Genomic DNA, 12,262 nt, shown 5'->3' on the forward strand with positions numbered 1-12,262 from the left:
AAGTAATTGAGTCTGGAAGTGAATGCACTGACTGCTCTGTGAAATGGCAGAAACGATTTGGCCTTTTGGGTTCTCGTCATGGCGAAGACAAAGCAAGCCGAGACTTGTGCAGAATGGGAACGAGCCCAGCTAACACAAGGACTGACCTCCTCCGTCCCTACATCCCCCCCGCCCCCCGAAAGGGAGACCTCTTTTCCGGGGAGAGCCCACTAGAAGCATGCTGGTGTTGCTTTCCGTGGAGTCCATTCCAAGGGGTTGCAATGTCAGGAAGGAGTTTCTGAGGGAAAGTGAGAGACATGGGAAATAGAGTCAGGTCCTGGGACTGAGGACGGCAGCACCCTTGTCAAGTGACCTGAGGGTCAGAACTAGGCTGTAGTTTCAGTAGGTCACTAGCATGAGAACCAGTCAGGCTCTGGGCCACACATGCTAAAGGTTCCATAGAGTGAGTGCAGCCTGATGCCCGTGTGGCTAGTTTAAGGGCTTAATCTATACTAAGCACTGGTTTGAACCTAGTAGTAGTCCTCACAGCTGGGTGAGCAGGGTAAATGGGGCCTAACAAGAAAATATTTAGGCAAAACAAAGGTTAAATGGCTGACATCTGTCAGAAATGCCATTGTTCTCAAAATTGTACTGCATGTAGGTTGTACAAAGGTTGGAAACCTGTTGACATATGTTGAGACACTCATTTAGAAGCAGAGAGGTTACAACAATTTGAGAGCATTATTGATCTGAAAAAAAATTAACTTATGGTGGAAAAAATAAAGGAAAACTTTTTTTCCTCGATGGGGGTCGGGGAAGGTACGGAAAGCATACTAGATAGTCTAGGCTTTGGGGTGAGCAGGGGGATTCAGGCCAATGATTCCCCCATCCTGTCATTTCTAATACCACTGAGCCATCCCCAGCTATTTCCATGTATACATGGTTTACATAGTTGCCATTTTTCAGTAATTACAGAGCATTCCATTATGTTCATATTTTAGTATTACCAGCCATTCTCCTCATTCCATTAGATATTTAAATTCTCTTTCCTTTCCTCCTTTTCCCTTCCTTCCTTCCTTTGTCTCTTCTTATTTCTAATAGCACTGCCATGAACATGTTGTTTTCTTTTGGATTATTTCCTTGGAATAATTCCCCCATTATTGGGTCAAAGGATAAGCATAGTTTGTTACACGTTCCCAGGTTGCTTTCAGGAAAGATTAGATCAGTTTATTCCCAACAATGTGAAAATTATCTCCATGGTTAATTAAAGCTGTTTTCTGTGGTGCATCAGAACCTTACCTTGGAAACTAAACCCATCTATTGGACAGGATGGTCACTCTAGGAAGGTAACAGTGCTGGGTAAAGGCAAGGCAGTCAAGCTGGCAGAGAGAGAGAGTTGTTACAGTAATTGATACTTCATTTCGGTCTCTAAGAGCATGAGCAAGAGCAAGGTGGGGACATAGTTGTAGATCTGTGATGCCTGACAGCAAAGCACCTAGGGACAGAAAAATAAAACTCAGATTCTTTCACTGGGATGCATAGAAAGTAAGTTCTTGACCATATGTAACCAGGCAAGACCCACAGAACATAACCAGAAAATCTGAGACTAGCTGGAGAGGTGGCTGGGGATCTGGGAACAGGAGGCAAAGTTTTGTGTACCACAACCCTGGCCTAACTGGATTTTTGTCATTTTTATTTGTTTTTGCTAAGTTAATAGCTTTATGATGATATCTTAAAATGGCCTTTCATTGCCTTTTTAAGCTGTACATTTTTCAAGGGTTCATGTTTCTTGGACCACTTTTTTCAGTTAAAACCTGGTTACTGACTTTTTTTTATATGCCATGTATAGTAACCATGTATCACATTTGTCACATTTCACTATTCTGCTCTGTCCTTTAGATCTCTAATGTTATATTACATTAATATATTTGATATTTAATATATTTGGAGGGATAGAAATTTTGTTATAATGGAAAATATCTTATCTGTGATAATATTTTACTTTTGGGGGCAGTTATAAATTTCACTCTCTTCCATAGTTGGAATAAATATGCTGTTCTGGTTTCTTCTACATATGTTTTCACTCTTCAGCCTGCACATATGGTATGAACTTGAGGCTCAAACTTAGCTCTTTGTATTTCTGTTCACGTTTTAGTTGCTCACTGGTACTTTTGCCTCCAATAGGTTTGCTTCTGGCTTATCATAAACAAATCCTTTGTATTTATTTATGAATTCTATTTTGAGTGTTTTCTGTTTCAACTAATACCATATCTTTCTTTAAAAATAATTTTTCTTTTATAACAATTTAAAATTTGGTGGTTTGAAATCACGGTCATAAATTCAGTGTTTCTCCTTGGTATTTTTTCTACTTTTCAAGCACATGTGTTTTAGTACCAATATCAAGTTCTGTAAAATCAGTATTTTATTTAATCAACATAATAATTTAGGGGATGTTGTCATCTTTACTATATTTAGTTTTCCCAGCATGGAGCAAATTATGTTTCTCCATGTATCCATCTTTCTTTAATTCTGCCATCAGACTTTATGTCATCTTTGTATAAGATGTCTCTAATTTTCTGATTTAAATTAATACTCACTTACTGAATTTTTTGTCAACCTTGTAAACAGGACCTCTTCCACTGCATTTTCTTGCTGTGGCCCATGGTACATAGGCCTGTAGTAGTTTCAAATGGATTTTTATCCTGCAAATTTGCTGAAGTCATTATTTTAAATAAATGACTTAGTTATTTTAAATGACTGGTTATTTTGAATTGATTTTATTGAGTTATATAATCATATAACTTTATAACTTGATGATACAGATCTGTGTCATATATAAAACATATTTTTTCTTACCTTTCTATGTTTATGCTTTTAAATCCTTTTCCTCTCTAATACCTAACTGCCCATTAGGTGAAGTAACTACCTTTGCTTCTCTAAGACCTAGGAAATAGGGGAATCAAATTACCCTGTGACAGTTGCAGCCAGCACATAAATGAATAAAGACATTAACATGCGATACTCTATTTGGGAGATGAAATGGATCCCAGGTGAGCAATATTAGACCTGTTTGAATGTGAATCATGTATCTGAAGAAAGAATGTATCAAACCAAAACTAGGGAAAGAATAGGAAAAAAAGAATATTTTAGAGTCAATTTGGCAGTAACTATTCCAGCATTATCCAAAATAAAAGGTGGATTAGCCAGTGAGTTTTGAATAATCTGAAAGCAGCGATGAATGCAGGAGGATGCAGCTCAGACTAAGCACTCTTAATATCCCACTGGTCCCACTGACAGAGTTGTTCCTAGGGTGAGATTGGTGTATCAGGCTTTATTAAAATGTAATTCCTTTAACTCACCTTCTTCTGACCTTTGGCTCATCTGCCAACCCACATGGGTCTTCCTAATAGGGGATTGGGGTATCCATTCCCTGTGACTGTGATTTCTCGTCACAGGGTGATGGACTGACATTATGGGAAAGGAATGCACTAGCCATATGAACTCAGGATATTTTAGTACTCAATTTCCCATGGTAAAGTAGTGATTTAGCATTCTGGTTGTATGTCACCTACCCTTGGACACTGGCTCTGCAGATGATGTGCAAACAGAATCAAGTTTCTGAGCCTAGAAGGCTCATCAAGAATATAAATGTGCTCCTGAGGCCTCTTGGAGACAACCTGACAACCTGGTTGTGGTGTTTGCATTGGCAGAATGCTCAGAACGGGTATTTTCGTTTTCTACGAGCACTTACTACAGTGATGATGTGATTCTTGCTACTTCCCCTCTTCATGTGATGAATTATATTATTTTCCTTGTGTTCAGTCATGCAGTCCAAGTATAAACTTTGCTTCTTTATAGTGGAAAACTGTTTTAATGTGGTCTTGTGTTTTATTTATTAAATTTTTATTTAGTTATTAGAGCCATACTCATAAAAAGCATTATGAATATCTTGTCTGTTTATGGAAAATAAAACTATATTTGCCTTCATCCTACAGAAATGTTGAATCACAATGTTGTGAAACTAATGTTTGTTGATTATACTTCAATTAAAAAAACTGTATTTGCCTTCTGAAGTAGATTGAAAAACATAACATTCTTCTCTATTTTTGGAAAATTTAGAAACATTCTACACCAAACTCATTGGCTATAGGAATTTTTTAAAACAGTAATTTCTAATAATATTTCTTTTTGTTGTAAATTGTCCATTTGAGTTTGCTATTTCCTGGTATCTCTCCTTTGTTCTCTTGTTATTTTGAATTTTTATCCATTTCCAGTTAATTACTAATTTATTAGCAGATGACTAAAATTTATATTGTCCTAATTAAAGAATTATTTTCTAACTAGTAGTCTAGATTTAATATGAATTTTTCTCTGCATTGATTGCCGGTACTTAGCTGTTTATTAGGTTTTTTCTGCTCTTGGTTTTATTTTTGCTTTTTCTAATTTTAGTTTGCTATCACTTCTTTTCTCTTTGCCTAAATTCTTTTAGATAGTTAATAGTTTTTCTTTCCATAGTAATCAAGACAGTTGGAAAGAGGTCTGCTTGTCCTTAAGATGGCTGCCTCACTTTTAAAAGTCCTATTAGTTGAAATACTCTCTTTATGACTATATGTGTGTGGTCATTCCTGCAGCCAGTGGATCATTTGAGTATTGCTTTCTGATCTTCACACTCAAATAATGTTGTTACATTTTATCTAAATAGGGATAGGAAGCACAAACAAGAAGACACTGGAGAGGAGACTATGACTAGAAGAGAGAAGCTGTTACCTGTTGAGATTTTGTGGCAGCAGAGAGAGGACAGCCAGGAAGTGAGCTACCAAATAAAAGGGCAGATGAAGGCTGCTGGCCCACAAGGTGTAACCCTGACTGCAAAGTCAAGGGGCTGTGTGTAGGCCAGGCCGAGCAGGAAGTGGCTTCTAACACCCTCAGTTGTAGTGCCACTCATTTGCCATGGTCAGGAGGGACCAGACAAGAAACTGGTTCTGCACAGACAGGCCAGGATTTGCCAGCGAAGAGTTTACATACACAGAAGGCAACAGACAGGTATCATTTCCAGGGAAATGGGCCAGGCTCGGTGTGCATGGATAGCAGGAAACAGGTGGGTCAGATGTTCCAAGGTGATGGGGGATAACAGTGACAACGATGGTGGCCGTCGTGGTGGCTACCCTCTACATGTGTTATTACTAATACAGTAGTTTTATAGCTCCTCCATTTTACAGTTGAAGAAACAGAGGCTCATCCAGGTTTTAAATAACTTACCAAGCCACATTGACATATGGCAGGTAAGCAGTGGAGCCATGACTCCCAGTGGCCCATCCGACTCCAAAGCCCATGCCCTTCCTACTGTATCACATTGCCTGGGATCCAACATGCACGTTCACCATGATTCAAATGGCTGACACAACAGGGCTACAGCTGCTGAACCAAGGATGGAGGTTATGTGCTTTTCAAGTCTGGTTTTTCCATACCTATGTGTATGTCAACAAGAAGTGGCAGGTGTGTGTTGGCAGGTAGAGTGAGGCGAGGTCTCCTAAATTCCTGCCGCTGACACTGTAATCCTAATGCTTCTCTGCCTACTTCTCTCACCTGTGCTAGAAGTGATATTTGTGTAAGTTTATGGAGCAGAGTGAGGGCTGAGACAGAGTCTATGTTTCCAGGCTGTGACATCACTTCCGGGTGGCATGCTCCTGGTCTGTGTGAGGAACCCACTGGCCTCCCGGTGTGCCCCACATAGTCAGCTATAGCCTGTGCAGGCAGCCACCCAGGCTGGGGGAAAATATTTGTTTATTTTTATTTTTGTCTCACCTTCCTATAATTTCTACTGTTTGTGCATGTTTTATGATGTTCATTATGTGTTAGCACAGCAGTTCATTGTGTGTAGCTTATAAGTAAATACATATAAGATATATTGATGTGGACCCCAGTCATTTCTTACTGATAGCTTATGATTTTAAATATTTGGAGGTCAGCACTCTAGAGCAATAGACCCCACACCTGGATGGACAGTTCAATCTCTTGGTAAGTTGGGGGGAAAAAATAGTCCAGACAAGGACCAGAATTTGAACCACTGATCTAGGGTATGGTCCCTCAAAACTATCTGACCCTTCCAGTTGCTGGAAAAAAATCAATTAGGGCTGATTGTAACAGATGGGCTATTGGAAACCTATAGTGCTTTGAAGACTCTTTATGAGTCAGCTTACTAGTTTGTTGTTTGTTATCCTCTGTTGAAAGGTAACCTCCAGGAGTTATCTAGCTGCTTCCCCACTTATTCCTAGAATACTGCCTGACACACAGAAGTGTTCAGTAAATATTTGCTGAATGAATGAGTGAGTGAGTGAATAATGAAAGTCTTTTCCCACTGTGTTTAGGTAATCCATGTCCCTTCTTTCTTTACATACCAAAGAAAGAATTAGTTGTAGCTTTGCTGCTGTAAATTTGAATGATCTGATAAAGTCCTTGGTTATTCCACTGAGCTGATTGCAATTTTTAATGTTAAAAAACTATATAAATTTTCACATTTTATTGTATTTCTAATACCATCAAAGAAAACAGTGGAAGTTGGAAGGTGACTTAGTGGTCTGCTTGTATTTTATTTCTCTCTTCAAGTCCCTGTGTCTTTAAGGAAAGGGCTGAACTCCAACTTGGTCATTCTCCAGATCCAAGAGGAAATGGATTGTAGCAGTTGTGCCTTTGTAGAGCAGATGTTTTGGTTGGAAAGGCTATCAACCATCTGACTCATAATAAATCCTCAATTCCAGTAAATTCCCAGTTTTCAGTTACAGTAGGTAGGATGCAAGAAAACAATGTCTTCCACTCTGGGATCTTTGAACTTCTTTCACATGTTACCACCGCTCCCTGTGCATTACTGTGTGAGAAAGGATGAAGTACTATGGGAGGTTAGAGCAATTCCAGGAATAGACTCAGTCATTTGGTGTTTTTAAGGGAGACCATTGGAGGTAAACCAAAGCCATGGACTTGCCTGACAGAGTACTAACGATGAGAAACATAACAATGTTGAGTGTTCTTATGAGTTCCTCTATTAATATCATTTCTAAATTATGTTAATTTGAATAATCTCTAAACAAGCCTATAGTTTTCTTTTGTTTCATGGGGAGGGTTTCCTTTTTTCTTTTCCTTAAAACTTTGAAAGTAATTATATGGTTTCTTACAAGATATTTTGAGTTTCAGAATACTTGTTTTATGGGGAAATCTACTCAATGCATATAAGCTTCTCAAAATTCTACCAGGATCTTACGTCCAGTATTCCAGATGGATAAATCAGGATTACAGAAATGATATTAAACACGTCAGATTTTGTATTGTATGCTTAGCAGAGGGAGTTCATTATTGCCTTAGTGAAGTGCCAGCTTACTGTCCTCCCTCTGCTTCTATCTAGCAGTCAGTTCCTTTCTAACCATCACTGAATTGAGAAGAAGACCATAATCTTCACAGAAATAACCGAGGAATTCAAGGTCCCATTGCTCTAGTTAGGGGCCTGGCTCTGATTGCTGAGTGCTTCTTAGGTGACCTTTCCTACCAAGTGAAGCATTGAAGGTTTGGGAGGAACAGTCCACTTCTCCAGGCTCCTAACACTTCCTGCTGTGGTTTTTGGCTTTCTTATCAAACATCAAATTGTCCAGAAGTAACACTATTTTGTTTATACTCCTACATCATTTCATTCTTTCCATTTTTAGCTGATTAAAGGATCATTATATACTCAATAAAGTCATTTAACACAGTACATTAAGAGAGCATTTCTTTGGCCTTCATATTCTAAGGCATGTTTGTCCATCTTGAGAACTGCTGTCACATCTCTTCAATGATGGAAAAAGTAGAATAAATAGTGTCCCTGAATTCAACCACTGATAAAAGCTGGGATGTGGGAGAGTCATGGCATGAGGTAAGAGGCAGAAGATTCTGACTGTGGCGTAACAGGGAGAGGGCAGAAGTGGTTAGTTCCGTGAGAACACATCTTACGCATCTTGTCTCTCCCACGGTGGACAGCATGGTGCCTTGCACGTAGTGAGCTGCTGGATTATAGTGGGAAAAGCTTGGGCTGTGATTTAGAAAAGACAGTTGTTTCCTGATGCTCTACTTACTAGGATAAGATTTTGGACATTTTGCTTAATCTCTTTGAGACACTTTTAAATCTGAAAATTAGAGATAACAGGGTTGTTGGTGATTTAAGTTTAGGTGTGATGTGTGGCTCCCAGATAGAAATCAGCCTTATTAAGCAGTTTTCTATAAGAAGCTCTGCTAACCTAGGATTGAGTACTTTTGGTGTCAGATCTTAACTCAGGATCAGGTGGTAGCCACCCATTCCAGATGGATAGCTATAACCAAGCCTGGCAAGATTCCTTAATTTGGGGAAAATGACAATATTTGGGGAAATTACTAAGTCCATATTATGATTTGAGAATTATACATGTTTTATTATGCAATTAATATAAATATGTACCATAAAACAGCATGTGTAATGGGTTTCTGATTTAAAATTTCAGCTTCTCTCTTCCTTTTTATTCCTGACTAAAAGAACAATGTCTTTGTATGATCTGGTCTGGATTTTATCATCTTTTAATTCTTTTCTTTTTTTTTAAATTTTGAAACAATCTCAAATTTATAATAGAAATGTAAGCATAGTACAGAGTACTTGCTTTTTAACCATTTGAGAGTAAGTTGTGACATAATGCACTTTACCTTCATATACTTCAGTATATTTCTAATAAATAAACACATTCTCTTACATAATTACAGTATAGTCATAAAAATCCGGACATTAATCATGATATAGTACTACCTTCCAATTCTAAGACCCCATTCAAATTTTACCAATTGTCCCAGTGATTTCCTAACAGCAGGAGAATTCCCTTTAGACTCATGGATTGTATTCACTTGTCGTGTGTCTTTAACCTATAATAATAGTTCCCCAATTTTTCCTTGACATTCATAACCTTTTTCCAGATTAGAGGCCAGTTTCTTAAAATATCTCTCAATTTGGGTTTGTCTAATGTTCCATCATGATTGGAGTCTGTTTATGTGTCTGTGATGCTGTATTCAAGTGATGCTGTATTCTCACTGCCCTCTCTCAGGTGGCACACCCTGTCTGGCTGGCTCATTACTTGATCAGTTGTTTAAAGTGGTGTCTGTAACGCTTTCCACTGCAAAGTTACTCTTTTTCTTTTGTAGTTGGTATTTTGTGGGGAGGTCCTTTGAAACTATATAAATACTCTATTTTTCATCAAACTTGTATTTATTTATATCAGTATGGACTCATGATTTCCCCTTTGAATTAATGGATTATAGTCAATTACCACCATTGTTTATTTTGATGCTCAATATTATTTCTATACCTATCTGTGTGTATTAAATAACTATGTTCATACTGTTACCTCTGATTCCAATTCAATACGATGGATTTGTTGTATTTTTCTCTGGTATATATTTGTAACTTTCTTCTTTGAAAGTGCTAAATCCAGTTTCCATTATCCATAATACATTATAATACATTATATATGTGTAATAACCACCCCCATGTATGTAACCAGCCTCCCATTGCTGCTACTGTCCCTCCCTCATGTGGGCACCTTCCTTACTCTGCTCGGGCTCTGACACCCTGCACCAAGCTTCCTTTCTATGGGGACATCCTCATTCTGTTCTGAACTGCTGTAGACCCCCCCCCCCCCCGCCAATTCAGCCTTGCCCTCCAATCTATCTTTCCCAGACTATTAGAACATTCTTTCTAAAGCAGTCTGATCATGTCATTACCCTGTTTGTAATTTCTTTATTGCTTTGCCCATAAAAGAAAACAAACTCCATAGCTCAGATGCATGGAGGTTGTTTATGGTTGGGCCCTTAAAGTCATCTAGCGTCATCTCTCTCCCCACCTCACTGTGTCCAGTGTTTCAGCCTTCCTGAACAGTGCCCCACATGTGCCCCATGCCTCTGTGCTTCCATGTCTTTCCACGTGCTGTTCTCTCTTCCTTTCACTCCCAGGTACTTTTTGATGCCTTTAGAACCAACCTTTGGATTCCTTGCAACTAAAAATATTATCTCCCCCTTGAAAAGCTGTGTGTGACAACCAGTTTTGTGCTTTCCTTAACACCACTCCTTTTTCCTGCCATAGTTTTCCAGCTCTCTCATAACACATCTGTATTCTAACAGTTTTACCAAAGGGCCAGTTATTATTTACTTATTTTTCCTACTTGTCTATGAAGGTGTTGAGGGCATATGTTCCTAGCGTCTTCTAGGTAGTGCCTGATACATAGATGGGCATTCATACATGTTTGTAGAATGAACAAATGAGGCTAGCCCCAAAGGTATACTCAGTATAGAAGCAGAATGGAAATAACTGAAGACAGAAGAAAATAAAAGAAATCTGCACTGTATGTTGTCCAGGCTGCATTGGTCCATAGTGGTCCAGCTATGGTTTATCTAGGGGGAAGGCCTGGTTTAGTTTGCTGAGACACTGGGAAGGTTTTCTGCTCTTATATTTTTTTAAACATAGTTCGCTTTTTTTTTTTTTAACGTAGTTTATAAAACCTGTTTTGGATTGTTGTACAGGTTTTCTTGTACACTTTAAACATTTGATTCAGTAGGTAGCATACCCAAGAAACCTAAGAAAGTAAAGGGTTCAGCCTAGTCTGCTATCTTAATTGCATTCTTTCATGCTTATTTGATATAAACTTTTTTCAGTAAGTTGAATTCACATTCCAATGCGAACTAGAAATGCTAAGCTGTTAATAGCTTCCTTGGAGAGTTGTAACTTGCAAGGATGCTTCAATACATTCATCATCATTTATGCATCGTGAAATGTCACAATTTCTGTTCATAAGAACAAAACTGCAAATGTTCATCATTTGGTCTATCTTAAATCTGTTATTAGCTTAGAAATTAAAGAAATATTCTTCACTAACCTAAGCCAGTGATAAAGTCTAACTCAATTTATAGTTCTTCTAAATCTGGTCATCAGCACTTCTATAATTAGTAAAGTTCTAAATAACAAAGCCACCTACTCAATAGTTATGCTAAGTCCAACATTTATAGTGTTTCATTTTGGAAACTTTGCAGTATATTACGTTCTTCTTCATGTGAAAATTTCTACTCTTCATCCTTTTGGGAGGTCTTCTGTTTCCTTTTTTATCCACATAGATCTCATCTAGTAAGTGACACACAGAGTTTTCAAAGCAGATTTAGATGCAGCAGAATGATGTAGTGAAAGAAAGCGTTGATGCAGGAGTCAGCAGCCATGGGTTTGCTTTCAGCCCTGTGGCTATTCAGCTCTTCACATTAGACAGATCACTTCCCTTATCTCAGTGTCTCCATCTGTAAATCTATGAAGTATAGGTGTGGAAGTCAACGGCTACTAACTTTATTTTTAATATAATAGAAACCCTTTTTTTACAAGTGAAATCTTTCTCCCAGTGCCCAGCATGCAAAACACAATAGTAGCTGCTCTTAAAAACACATGCTCTTGGTCCCGAATTGTCCTCCTGACACAGGGTAGCAACCCCTGGCCCAGATCTCGAAGGGGTCCTTTTAACATTCTCTGATTTTATTTACCCCTTGCTCCTGTCATTTCAGCTATGGCACATCTTCACCCATATCATGGGCGCAAAGGGGAAAGTCTCCACAATGCCGACTGTCTTGACCTGGTGCTTTGTTTGGTTCCTCCATAGCTTATGGGTATGGCTGGTTAGAAGAATGTTCGGGAAGTACCTTATCGTACTTTTCAGCTTCTATCACGATTCTTTCCTCCATTTAACTCTCAGTTTTGGGAATGTGCCACAGATAGTTATTTTTAAATCCTAGACTTTGTCTAAGATACCTCTCATACTCTTCCTCAGCCCCACGCAACATCACAGTTCCTCTGTGTCCCCCTGTTCAGTCACGGGGGGTCCAGTGCTTTTCAGTTCTCTCTCTATCTTTGGACCAATTTTCTCTTCCTTAAGTGTCAGTTCTCTGAGCCAGTGCTTCTCACACTTTCCTGTCCTACAGATCATCTCGGAATGTGTTAAGTATCCCCCAGGTGAAGCTGATGCTGTTAGCCTGAGTAGCAAGGTTCCATCTCACAGGCTCCAGCTGCCAGCTGTTTGCACATGGGCCACAGCTGCATTTGGGGCCTGGCCTGGTCCTCTGTCTCCACGCATTTTGAATTAGGTAGTCTGGAGTACAGAAGAGGTAGAACTTTCTTCACTGGAAAACATCCAAAGCTTGCTGTTTCACATCACGTACACTGTGAAAGTCAGCGCCTCTTTCTCTGCCTTTTAACTCTTTTAGAAGTTTT

At 38.8% G+C, this 12,262-nt stretch overlaps 1 protein-coding gene across 7 annotated transcripts in view; it reads left to right on the forward strand.

Annotated features, from left to right (window-relative positions):
• The window catches only part of BABAM2 (BRISC and BRCA1 A complex member 2), a 444,883-nt gene that overhangs the window by 249,331 nt on the left and 183,290 nt on the right, over window positions 1-12,262 (forward strand). The gene's annotated exons all lie outside the window — the stretch shown is intronic.

Source organism: Camelus ferus, chromosome 15 (assembly GCF_009834535.1).
Source record: "Camelus ferus isolate YT-003-E chromosome 15, BCGSAC_Cfer_1.0, whole genome shotgun sequence".
Taxonomy (NCBI): domain Eukaryota; kingdom Metazoa; phylum Chordata; class Mammalia; order Artiodactyla; family Camelidae; genus Camelus; species Camelus ferus.